At 44.2% G+C, this 12270-nt stretch overlaps 1 pseudogene; it reads left to right on the forward strand.

The window, feature by feature from the left end:
* Positions 1-11683: 11683 nt before the first annotated feature.
* On the forward strand, positions 11684-11783 carry LOC125110409 (uncharacterized; annotated as a pseudogene).
* Positions 11784-12270: the final 487 nt, after the last annotated feature.

The raw sequence follows: 12270 nt of genomic DNA on the forward strand, positions 1-12270 counted from the left end.
TACTTCATAAACTTGTCAAAACTAAATAATAATACATCCAAGGAACCAGAATAGCACTTTGTATTAAGCAATATATGTAATTCACTTAGAATCACACACGGCACATAGTACATGCTCAACAAATATCATAATTTCGTTGTAGCTGGTGTGTCCTCAGTGATGCCCACAGCAGTCTCATTGCCCAGGTGAAGGCCCAATGCCCTAAAGAGCTGCAAACCCAGAAGCGAGATTTTTTCACCATTACTTAAGGGCCATGAAAAGATGTCACATCTAGGTGACTGCCTAGACAGACAGACACATCCATTTTATCTGACATTTTCCCCAAGTTCAAAATAAAGCAAGGATAACCTTTCTGTGGTTCTCCTTCAAGAGCAGGGATGGTACTTTTTGCTTGTGTGAGAGACCCTCAGTAGAAGGTCTGCCCCTAGCTGTGATCGGAAAACAAAACCTTTTCTCACCTGTGCTGTGTGACCCCAGTCCTGAAACCAGGGTCCTCTTCAGGCAACACAAAGTTCCCACAGGTACACCCCATCCTTGGACCATCACTTACAGTCTTGGGCGGGGGCCAGTTCTCTGATTCTTGAGTCTCCTTGAAGCAAGTACAGAGCGCAGGCTCTTCCTTTCGTCCTCTCTCCCAGTTTTGGAAACCACATTAGCCCCTCTGACATCCGACAAGACAGATGGATCAGCAGCGCCCAGACAGGGTTCCCAGGACCGGGAAGCCCTGCCGTCGGACTCAAGGAGGGGGCAGGCTTCGCTGAGCAGCCGGTTACCCGGGGTCCCGGCTTCTCGGGATCGGCACACCTAGGGTGGCCACCGTCGGAGACGCAGCCCTGGCGGCTGTGACCTTTTCGTGCCCAGGGTCGGTCCGCAGACGTGCGCCAGGACCCGGGCAGCCCCGTCGGAGCCTTTCCCTCGGCCCGCTGGGCATGGCCAGGGAACCCGCGACCTGGTCCAAGGCGTGCCCCTGGACTAGCAGCCCCCGCCCGCGCCAGGAAGGAGGACACGGGGTGGGGTCGAGATAGGCCCCGCCCCGCCCGCCTCTGGCCCCGCCTCTCCGACGCAGACCCTTTAGACTTTCCGCTGGCGCTACTCAGTGGGAGCGCTCCCAGAATGGGGGCAGGGGGGAAAGGGAGGAGTATGGGGTGATGGGAGGAATGGAGGCGGGGAGGGGATGGAGGCGGGGAGGGGAGGGGATGAGAGCTCAAGCCAGGAGCTGCGGCTGGAATGGAAAATGAGGGCAAGGAGTAGGGGAAATGGAACTTTTAGGGGTTTTGGCCACACCTGAGGCATACAGAAATTCCTGGCCCTGGGATGGAACCTGGGCACAGCAGTGACAGGATTGGATCCTTAACCCACTGAGCCATTGGGGAACTCCTTGAACTTTTATTTTTATGTTAAAACTAGTAAGGATAAGTTGTGGAAGTAAATATAACATATACATGCATTCTTAAAATAGTACATGACTTTAAAATAAATTTAGTAGAGGTGAGGGAGACCCTGGGGGTACTGATCGGCAGGGAGGTGCCCTTGGGTGCAAGTGTGAGAAACACCGTCACGACACAGATGCCTCTTTCTCTAGAGTTCCTGCCTCTGCTGGCGCGCCCCGCTGGGAGCACAGGTGGCCGGGGACCACAACCTTCCTCGCAGCCAGGTTCATATTTAGGAGAAATCCAGTGATCCCCATCCCCGCCCTCTTGGGGAAAACTTTAAGGACGAGGGGTGGAGCTAAAAAGCCACAAGGAGAGCTTATGGGAGATGACCAGTGAAAGCCAAGGAACACGGCTCCCGGGCTGAGTGGACCCTGGGACCAGAGCGATTGCTGTCCTTTCCCGGTTTGGGTGGGTCCACTTAACAACAAAATAGCCCCATCTGCTTTAAATTTCCTGGCAAACGGAGTGTTTTTAAGTATCTTCAGTTTCCTTAAGCACCTGGTCCTCCACATTTTTCAAAGGCCTCAAAATGGAATTATGCCAGAAATGTGTGGAAGGTCACAGCAGGGCACAGCTGGGAGGGGACACCAGTATAGGAGGAGGCTGCCTTTTTATGTTTTCTTAAAGACACAAGAATAACAGCTTTCAAGATTTATGAAGGATCACACTGTCTTTTAAGAGATGCTCAGGTGTGAAGGGCCCTAGGAAAGGAAGAGTACCTTGGAGGAAGCTAGAGTTCTCCTGCATTCCTCCCCTGCTTCTCACACAAACCCTTCACTTCTGGTCACCAAATGTGTGGAGGGTTTTCCCCACACCAAGCAGCTCGCCCCAGCACCAGCTGGATGTCCTACAGTTGATCTCAATTCTAGCCCTAGCTCCCTGGATGGTGTCACATTGAAGAAGTCCTGGGCTCAGGCCCACAGAGCTGCTCCCCTGCAGAGCCCGTCACAAGCAGCAGGTTACTCCCAGCTTCAACCTCCTTACTCCCCAGGTTACTCCCAGCTTCAACCTCCTTACCTATCACCCAGTGCACAGCCAGGGGAAGAGATTTGTAGGGAGAGGCCTGAGAGGGACCAGCCCAGAAACCCCTGTCCCCATGCTGCTGGGGTATGTCACCCTCCCTTAGCTGAAGGCATTCCCTGAGTGGGGAGCTCTCCCAACTGTGCTACTGGGATAATAGGGCAACTCACGGGGCCATCGTCAACTATCAACCCCATTTCCATCCACTCTCCTCTCGCTGGAGAAGCCTGAAAACACCAAGTATGCCTTGGCCTTTCTGATGGACCAGCCCCTATACAGCAGCCCCCTCAGAATTGCTTCAATAGAATAGATCTAGTGCTCTTATGGCCTAGGAATTTACAGGGCTTTGGTGAGAGCACTGTGTCAAGAACCAGGGACAAAGACCAATATATTTATTTTCTATAATCTCAAATACAGACTCTAGCCCATACCATATATGATGTATCTGATACACTAAATATTATACTGAATTTGTTAAGGAATATCTACAGTGCTTTATTATTTCCAATTGTGAAGAATTAAATATTTTAGAGTTCCTGTCGTGGCACAGCAGAAACGAATCCAACTGGGAACCATGAGGTTTCGGATTCAATCCCTGGCCTCGCTCAGTGGGTTAAGGATCCAGTGTTGCCATGAGCTGTGGTGTAGGTCACAAACACGGCTCGGATCTGGCATTGCCGTGGCTCTGGTGTAGGCTGGCAGCAACAGCTCTGATTAGACCCCTAGCCTGGGAACCTCCATATGCCATAGGTACGGCCCTAAAAAAAAAAAAAAGAATTAAATATTTAATTTGTAGTCTTATGTTGTCTCAGATCTGTCACTAAAAATGTTAGAAACAGTGCTTTATCAGTCAAAATTTATTTGAATAAACTTTTCACCTACTTTGTTTTGTCCCTGATAGAAATTTAAAAAATTTATTCTCTTCTTTTGCTTTTTCTTCGGCAAGAATATTTTAGGCTATTTAGCATGTACAATGTTGTTGGAGTTCCTGTCCTGGCTCAGCGGTTAATGAACTCGACTAGCTTCCATGAGGACAGATTCGATCCCTGGCCTCATTCAGTGGGTTGGGGATCCGGCGTTGCCATGAGCTGTGGTGTAGGCTGCAGATGCAGCTCGGATCCTGTGTTGCCGTGACTGAGGTGTAGGCCAGGAGCTGTAGCTCCATTTCAAACCCTAGCCTGGGAAACTACACATGCCTCAAATGCAGCCCTAAAGAGACAAAAAAAAAAAAATGTACAGTATTGTTAAGTGTATATGAAATATGCAGCTCTTAAAAGTGCTTTATGTTTTTATCAACGCTAAATAAATTTCATCATTAGAAAATGTGAAACTTTTCTATGCCAGTGACATACTTTGCAAACACTCAAAGCTCTACAAATGTTTTTGTTTGTTTGTTTTGTTTTTTGGGGGCCACACCCATGGCATGTGGAGGTTCCCAAGCTGGAGGTTGAATCAGAGCTGTAGCCACTGGCCTACACCACAGTCACAGCAATATCAGATCCAAGCTGCCTCTACAACCTACACCACAGCTCACAGTAACGCCTAATCCTTAATCTGCTGGACTAGACCAGGAATGGAACCCGCATCCTCATGGATGCTAGTCTGATTTATTTCCCATGAGCCACGATGGGAACTCCTCTACAAATGTTTAATGTTAGCAACTTCTTTGGCACACTGTAGCCTTTATTAATTGATTTCCATTTTCATATTTTATAAGCTGATATCCTATACACATATATGCCATTGACATCCTTAATGTGAAGTTGATCCATAGTATTGTTTTCCCAAAGCAGCTATGAAGTTTCATTCCATCTAAAAATAAGTGTTAAGACTCAGTGACGTATTTAAGAGACAATACAGACCCTCTCCACAAAACTGTACTTTTTTTCACTTTTCATTACAATGAAAAAAATGTGAAGATTGAAGTCGCCATTTTCCTTTCCTGTAATAACATGAGTGATTTTGTATCTACCAAAGAAGTGGACTTTCTTTTGGCCACATTCCTCAACTGTAGGGCCTTTCCGATGCCTATCATCATCGACTGTAAAATGAGAGGACTGAATTATCTAAACTTCTTTCAGACTCTATAATTCTATTATTTGTAATACTGTATGTTCTACAGAGTGCCTAGAACAACCAACAGTAACATTTTCTGAAGATCATAAATATTAGAAGATGGAATCAATAAGCAAATATATTATGTTGGTCAACATTTTCCTCATTATGCAGCCGTACATGTTTTGAAAACTTATCTTCTGTAGTTCCATACGCCTTTAATTTTGTACATTTCTTGGTGATTATCAGTACCTAGAAAAATTGTGAATCCGATGATATAAATACATATTTTTAAAATCTCATGTTGGTATTTCCCTTTTATGAGAAACACACCTAAAACAGTAAATCTAAGAAAGCCATGTTGCTTGTATAATTCAACTTAATTTTTAAAAAGTCATGTACACAATCAAGATTTAAAAAAAAAATTTTTATGGCCACACCTATAGTATTTGTAAGTTCTCACGCTAGGAACGGAACCCAAGCCACAGCTGCAGTGATGCCAGATCCTCTAACCCATGCACTGGGCCAGATCAAGCTTGTATTTTTGCAACAACTGGAGCCACTCCAATTGGATCCTTAACCCACTGTGCCAGGAACTCCAATTAAGATTTATTTTATTTTATTTTATTTTATTTTATTTTATTTTATTTTATTTTATTTTATTTTATTTTACTTTTGCTTTTTAGGACCACACACGCAGCACATGGAAGTTCCCAGGTTAGGGGTCAAACTGGAACTACAACTGCTGGCCTGCACCACAGCTGCAGCAACTTGAGATCTGTGCCAAGACTGCGACCTACACCCCAGGTTATGGCAAACCAGAAACTTAAACTGCTGAGCAAGGCCAGGGATCGAACCTACGTCTTCATGGATGCTAATTAGGTTCATAACCCGCTGAGCCACAGCAGAAGCTCCCAAGACTTTTGTAAATGGGAGAGGGTACAAAGTACAAGGACACCCAAATCTATTAAGATTTAAACCAATTCCGAACTTGTGATGGATAATGGTCGTGAGCATTTAGTTCTAAACATACAGTGAATTTTTATGCACAGGCAGCTCTCATTAGTCAGGTCACCCTCCTAGATACTGAAGACTTTTTCCTGGGGCCAGGCCCCCTCCCAGGAGATGCCATCACCCTGCCTACTAGTATGAGGAAGAGACCAGAGAATTCTAGCCCTTCTCAAATCCATTTCCCAGAATGGTCTTCATAGAATGGAAAAGTTTTGCATATGTAAAAACTCTTAAAGGTTCCCTCTTGGACCAAGGACAAACTCCCAAACTTGAGGCTCTTTCTAGTTGCTCTCCCACCTCCCCTTTCCTCTTTTCACGGCGCTGGCGCCCGGTCTCCACTTGTGGCTCCCACTCAGTCACTCTGACTCCCCGGGTGCGCTAAGCCTGGAGTGCTCTTTGCCCCAAGGGCCTTGCTCCTACTATCCCATTAGGTGTGTGATTAGACGAATTTCCTGGGAGTCTAGCAGATTCCCCACCCACCAGTCCCCATACAGTGAGGGCCCTGTAACCTCAGCACTGCCCTGCCCACCCAGCATTGGAATCGCCCCTTACAATGACGCTCTACTCACCCCCGGACCAAGCCCCCACCCTATGCCTGGAAGAAAGCTGGATGCAGAAAAAGGCTGAGCTTTCCCTTATGAGAACATCCTTCAAAATGTGAAAGCCAAGAATATATTTTTGTTTGATCAACACCTGATGAATCATGGAAAGTCCACTACAATTTTCTAATTCATGTATTCTCCGTTGGTTGCATTTAATTAATGAGTATAACTCTCAGTGCTAATGCTTGAATTTCTTCACAGCTACTGAGCTCCACAACCTAAAAAAAAAAGTAGATATATTTTTTGTAATTTGTTGAGATTAATAATTTAACCTGTGATAACACACCATTAAATAATATCAAGCCATCAAAAAAAAAAAAAAAAAAAGGCTGAGCTTTCCAGTCAGAGGGACTGGGACCTGTTCCGGCTCACATAAGGTGTGTGAACCTCAGCTGTTTTGTAACCTGTCTCGTCCTAGTTTCCTCTCTACCAAGTAAGAGGAGCAGTATACAGTTTAATGAGACAACATGTGTAAAGCGATTTCACACAGCCAGGCACTTAGAAGATGCTGGGTAAGCAGTGGTTACAAATGGTGCCAGTTCTACCCCCAAATCTTTTCCATAGGCTGGACTCCTTTCAAGAGACTGGGCACCCTCTCATCTGTCACCACCAAGTAGAAACAGATGAAAGAGAAAACTGATCTTTCTGATCCCCCCAAAGATCCTCATGAGCTCTATATGCTGAAGAGGGGTGTCTGATCGGCCTTTCCTGCCTCTGTTTCTTTGCCACGTGTCATCAGTATAATCATAGGATAAGCGTGAAAGTACTTGGAACAAATACATCTTGAAATGATATGTTCCTTGGCTTATTGTTTATTGAAGGAGATGTGATTTTTAAAACATTAAAATATTAAAACTAACTGGAAGCTAAGAGACCATAAATAATGTAAAAGAGTAAACCCTCACTCCCAGCCACGACCCTTAACATTTTCCTTTCTCCATCACTTTTACCAGAAAAGACATGTTGTAAAACAGGCTGCTGAGGACTTTGCGGCACCTTCTGCCCCCATCACCGTGACAGGAGGGGACCAGGCAAGGGAGCAGCTGGAAGAGGGAGGCCTGGCCGTCGGGAAAGTCTATATTCTGTGCAGCTCAGCCTTGAGTAATTGAAATTAGGTCTTTTACAATTTATCATCCATCTTAGACTCTTAGGGCTGGAAATACATTAGCATATGGAGAAGAAGAGAAGATTGAGCACATATATAGCTAATCTCCTTCCCCCCAAAGTCTACAAAAATGACAGTAAATACATTGAATTAACACACACAAGATAAAAGGAATGAGAGAAGAAGCACAGCAACAAAATACTGTGAGATGGAAAACAGTGAATGAGCGGTAATTGATGGCTGACTTAGACCTAAACCATAAACCTGCGGAGGGATGCTGAGAAGCAGTCCAGTTCCACTGCAGAATCCTAGGATAATCTGGGATTGGCAGCACTAGAGTCCCTTTGAAAGAGAGGCAGAGGGCTATTGAGGAACTGAGTTAATTTCTATTTAAGAAGCAATTAGATTCTTAGCTTGCTCTCTGCAGCAGATCAAATATTTCTCCATCAGCCCAAGCAAATACTGGAAGTTTACTCCCTTAAATTAGAAAACAGAGTTTCTGGGAGTTCCCATCGTGGCTTAGAGTTTAACAAACCTGACCAGTATCCACCAAGACCTAAGTTCGATCCCTGGCCTCCCTCAGTGTGTTAAGGATCCAGTGTTGCTGTGAGCTGTGGTGTAGGTCACAGACACGGCTTGGATCAGGCATTGTAGTGGCTGTGGTGTAGGCCGGCAGCTGTGGCTCTGATTCAACCCCTAGCCTGGGAACCTCCATATGCTGCAGCCCTAAAAACAAACAAACAAACAAAACAAACAAACAAAAAACAGAGTTTCTGGACTCAGGGACATTTGGCCCAGTGGAGAGTACTGAACCCAGAAGTATTAACAGAATATTTTCATACTGAATGTTGAGAAGTCCCTACACACACCCCCTCCCCAATTTCTTTCCTTGATGAGCTTGGAATGAAGGGAGCTAGGGCTGTATCTTTCAAGCGGGAAACTGGACAATATTTCTAGAGAACATGAGTAGTCCAAAATAATATCAGAAGATACCCCAAAATTTTCTGGGAAAATCATTGTTCAGTGAATCCCATACTCAAAAGCCCAGAACTTCCAATCAGGTCAGGGGGCTTCAGTGTGAGCAGATGGCCCAGGATCCCCAGATAGCTGCAGGAAAGCCTGTAGCACAAAAGGCAGAAACTAATACAAAGGAATGGGGAGAAAAGCCAACTTGGAGAAAAAGAGACCATGTAGGCAAAATTATGCCTTAAATGAATGTAATTAAAATGCTCACACAGGAGTTCCCATCGTAGCTCAGTGGAAACAAATCCAACTAGTAACCATGAGGTTGCAGGTTCAATGCCTGGTCTCGCTCAGTGGGTTAAGGATCCAGTGTTGTTGTGAGCTGTGGTGTAGGTTGCAGACGCGGCTCAGATCCCGCATTGCTGTGGCTCTGGCGTAGGCCGGTGGCTACAGCTCCGAGTAGACCCCTAGCCTGGGAACCTCCATATGCCGCGGGAGCGGCCCAAGAAATAGCAACAACAACAACAAAAAAAAGTACTCAGACAGAAGGAAAAGTTATTTTACCCACAGAAAAAGAACAAGGTACTATTTGACCTCGAAACTTACTACAGGAGTTCCCTTTTGGTACAGTGGGTTAAGGATCCAGTCTTGTCAATCCAGTGTCTGGAGTTACTGCTGTGGTGCAAGTTCAATCCCTGGCCCAGGAACTTCCACATGCCACTGGCATGGCCAAAAAAAAAAAAAAGACTTACTATAAAGTTACAGTATCAAGACAAATATTGGTGGAAGAATAAACAAATAGTCCAGAAAAGATAACCCCAAAATAGACCGCCATAAATATAGTCAACAGATCTGACAAAGGACTCAAGACCATAAGACAGAAAATAACAGTCTCTTCAACAAATGGTATTGAAGAAACTAGACCTCCACAAGCAAAAAAAAAAAAAAAGAATCTAGACACTCATCTTACATCCTTCACAAAAAGTAACTCCAAATGGATCATAATAAAAATGTAAAACGCAAAACTATAAAACTCTTAGAACATAACGTAGGAGAAAAGCTAAATAATGTTGACTACTGTGATGCCTTTTTTGACATAAGACCAAAGGCACAATCCATGAAAGAAAGAATCAATAAGCTAGACTTCATTAAAATTGGAAACTTCTGGAGTTCCCTTCCTGGCTTAGTGGACACAAATCTGACTAGTATCCATGAGGATGCAGGTTTGATCCCTAGCCTCACTCAGTGGGTTAATAATCCGGCATTGCTGTGAGCTGTGGTGTAGGCCGGCAGCTGCAGCTCTGATTCAACCCCTCGCATGGGAACCTGCATATGCTGTGGGTGTGGCCCTAAAAAGACAAAAATAAAAATAAAATTGAAACTTCTGCTCTATGAAAGACAATATCAAGAGAATGAGAAGACAAGCCACAGACTGGGAGAAAATATTTGCCAAAGACACATCTGCAGAGTTCCCATCATGGCTCAGCAGAAATGAATCTGACTAGCATCCATGAGGACACAGGTTAAATCCCTTGCCTCACTCAGTGGGTTAAGGATCTGGCATTGCTGTGAGCTCTGGGGTAGGTCGCAGATCTGGTGTTGCTGTGGCTGTGGTGTAGACCAGCAGCTACAGCTACAATTTGACCCCTAGCCTTGGAACTTCCATATGTCGTGGGCGACCTGAAAAGACAAAAAAAAAAAAAATTAAAAGAACATCTAATTCTTTTTAAAAAAACATTGCATTTTTTTATAATAAGAAGTTATTTTTTAAGAGCAGGTTTAAGTTTTCAACAAAATTGAGAGGAAGCTATAGAGATTTCTCACATACCCCACATACATAGCCTCCCCAATATCAGCATCGCTTACCAGAGCAGTACCTTGTCTTACCAACAATAACCCTGCATTGACACATCACAATCACCCAAGTCCATAGCTTACATTCAGTTCACTCTTGGTGCCCTTCACCCTGTGGTGGGACAAATGTATGATGACACATACCCATCACTGCGGCTTTGGCCGCAGTATTTCACGGCTCTAAAAATCCCATGTCTGCCTGTTCATCTGCCCTGCCACCAACTCCCACCCCAAGCCCTGGCAGCCACTGATCTGTTTATTTTCTCCATACTTCTGTCTTTTCCAGAATGCCATGTACTTGGAATCCCATAGTAAGAAGTCCTTTCAGATTGGCTCCTTTCACTTAGTAACATGCATTCTAAGATTACCCCATGTCTTTTCATGGCTTGATAGCTTCTTTATTTTTAGCACTGATTAATATTCTGTTGTCTGGATGCACCACAGAAGATGCTGCAGTTGCTGCCAAGTTTTAACAATTAGGAGTGGAGCTGCTGTAAACACTTTATTCAGGTTATTATGTGGGCAGAAGTTTTCAACTCATTTCAGTAAATGCTATGGAGTATCATTGCTCAATTATATGGCAAGAATATTTTAGTTTTGTAGGAAAACAAACTGTCTTCCAAAGTGGCTGTACCACGTTGCATTCACACCAGCAGTGTGTGAGAGCTCCTGTTGCTCCACATCCTTGTCCACACTTGGTGTTGTAGTTCCGGATTTTGTCCACACTAATATGTGCGTGGTCCTATCTCATTGTTGTTTGTTTGCACTTCCCTGATGGCATATGATGTGAAGTATCTTTTCATACACTTAGAAGTCACCTGTATATCTTCTTCGATGAGGTGTCAATTAAGGTCTTTGGGCATTTTTTTAATTGAGTTTTTTTTTTATTGTTGAACTTTAATTAAGAGTTGTTATGTGTATTTTGTTATGCGTATCCATAACAGTCCTTCACCAGATGTGTCTTGTTTTTTGTTTTTTTGGGTTTTTTTGGTCTTTTTAGGGCCGCATCCCTGGCATACGGAGGTTCCCAAGCTAGGGGTCAAATCAGAACTATAGCTGTGGCCACAGCCTCAGCCAAAGCAACTCGGGATCCGAGCTGTGTCTGTGAACTACACCACAGCTCACGACAACGCCAGATCCTTAACACACTGAGCGAGGCCAGGGATCAAACCTGTGTCCTCATGATGTTAGTTTTGTTTCTGCTGAGCCATGACGGGAACTCCAAATGTTCTTTTAAAAAAGAAATGTTCATGGGAGTTCCTGCTGTAGCACAGTGGAAATGAATCCAACTAGGAACCATGAGATTGTGGGTTCGATCCCTGGCCTCACTTAGTGGGTTAAGGATCCAGCGTTGCCGTGAGCTATGGTGTAGGTTGCAGATGCGGCTCAGATTCCAAGTTGCTGTGGCTGTGGTGTAGGCTGGCAGTTACAGTTCGGATTACACCCCTAGCCTGGAAACCCCCATATGCTGCAGGTATGGCCCTAAAAAGACAAAAAAAAAGAAAGAAAGAAAAAAGAAATGTTCAGGAAAACAAAAGTTCTTGGAAATTACCCATATAATAGAAATTAAAACTCAATAGAAGCAATGAAAGATAAAATTAAGGAAATCTTCTAGAAAATAGAAAGCAAAAACACTAAAGTCCCACTTCAGCAGCACATTTATTAAATTGGAATGACAGAGAAGATCAGCATAGCCCCCACAAGAATGATATACAGGTTGGTGAAGTTTCCATATTTTTTTTAACCTTACCCGCTGCATGTGGGAGTTCCCAGGCTAGGACGAACCTTGCCACAGCTGTAACCCCAACCACAGCGGTGACAATACAAGATCCTTAATCTGCTGAGCCACCAGGGAACTCCCAGAGCTTTCTATATTTTTCAAAAAGAAAGAAAAGAACAAGTGAGAACATGGCAAAATTGGAATTCTTGCTCCCAACTGGTAGGAATGTAAGATGATACAGTCACTGTAGAAAACAGGCGTGACAGGTCCTCAAAAAATTAAAGGTAGGATTACCATAGAATCCAGCAATTCCTCCTTGGGTTTATACTCAAAAGAATTAAAGAATTGAAAGCAGGGACTCAAAAACAGGTATTTGTACACTCATTTCACAGCAGCATTATTCACAATAGCCTAAAGGTAGAAGCGACCCAAACGTTGAAAGATAAATGGGCAGACAAAATGTTGTCTATAGAAACAATGGGGAATTCTCACTCAGAGGAACCCAAC

The sequence above is a fragment of the Phacochoerus africanus genome, chromosome 10 (assembly GCF_016906955.1).
Source record: "Phacochoerus africanus isolate WHEZ1 chromosome 10, ROS_Pafr_v1, whole genome shotgun sequence".
Taxonomy (NCBI): Eukaryota; Metazoa; Chordata; class Mammalia; order Artiodactyla; family Suidae; genus Phacochoerus; species Phacochoerus africanus.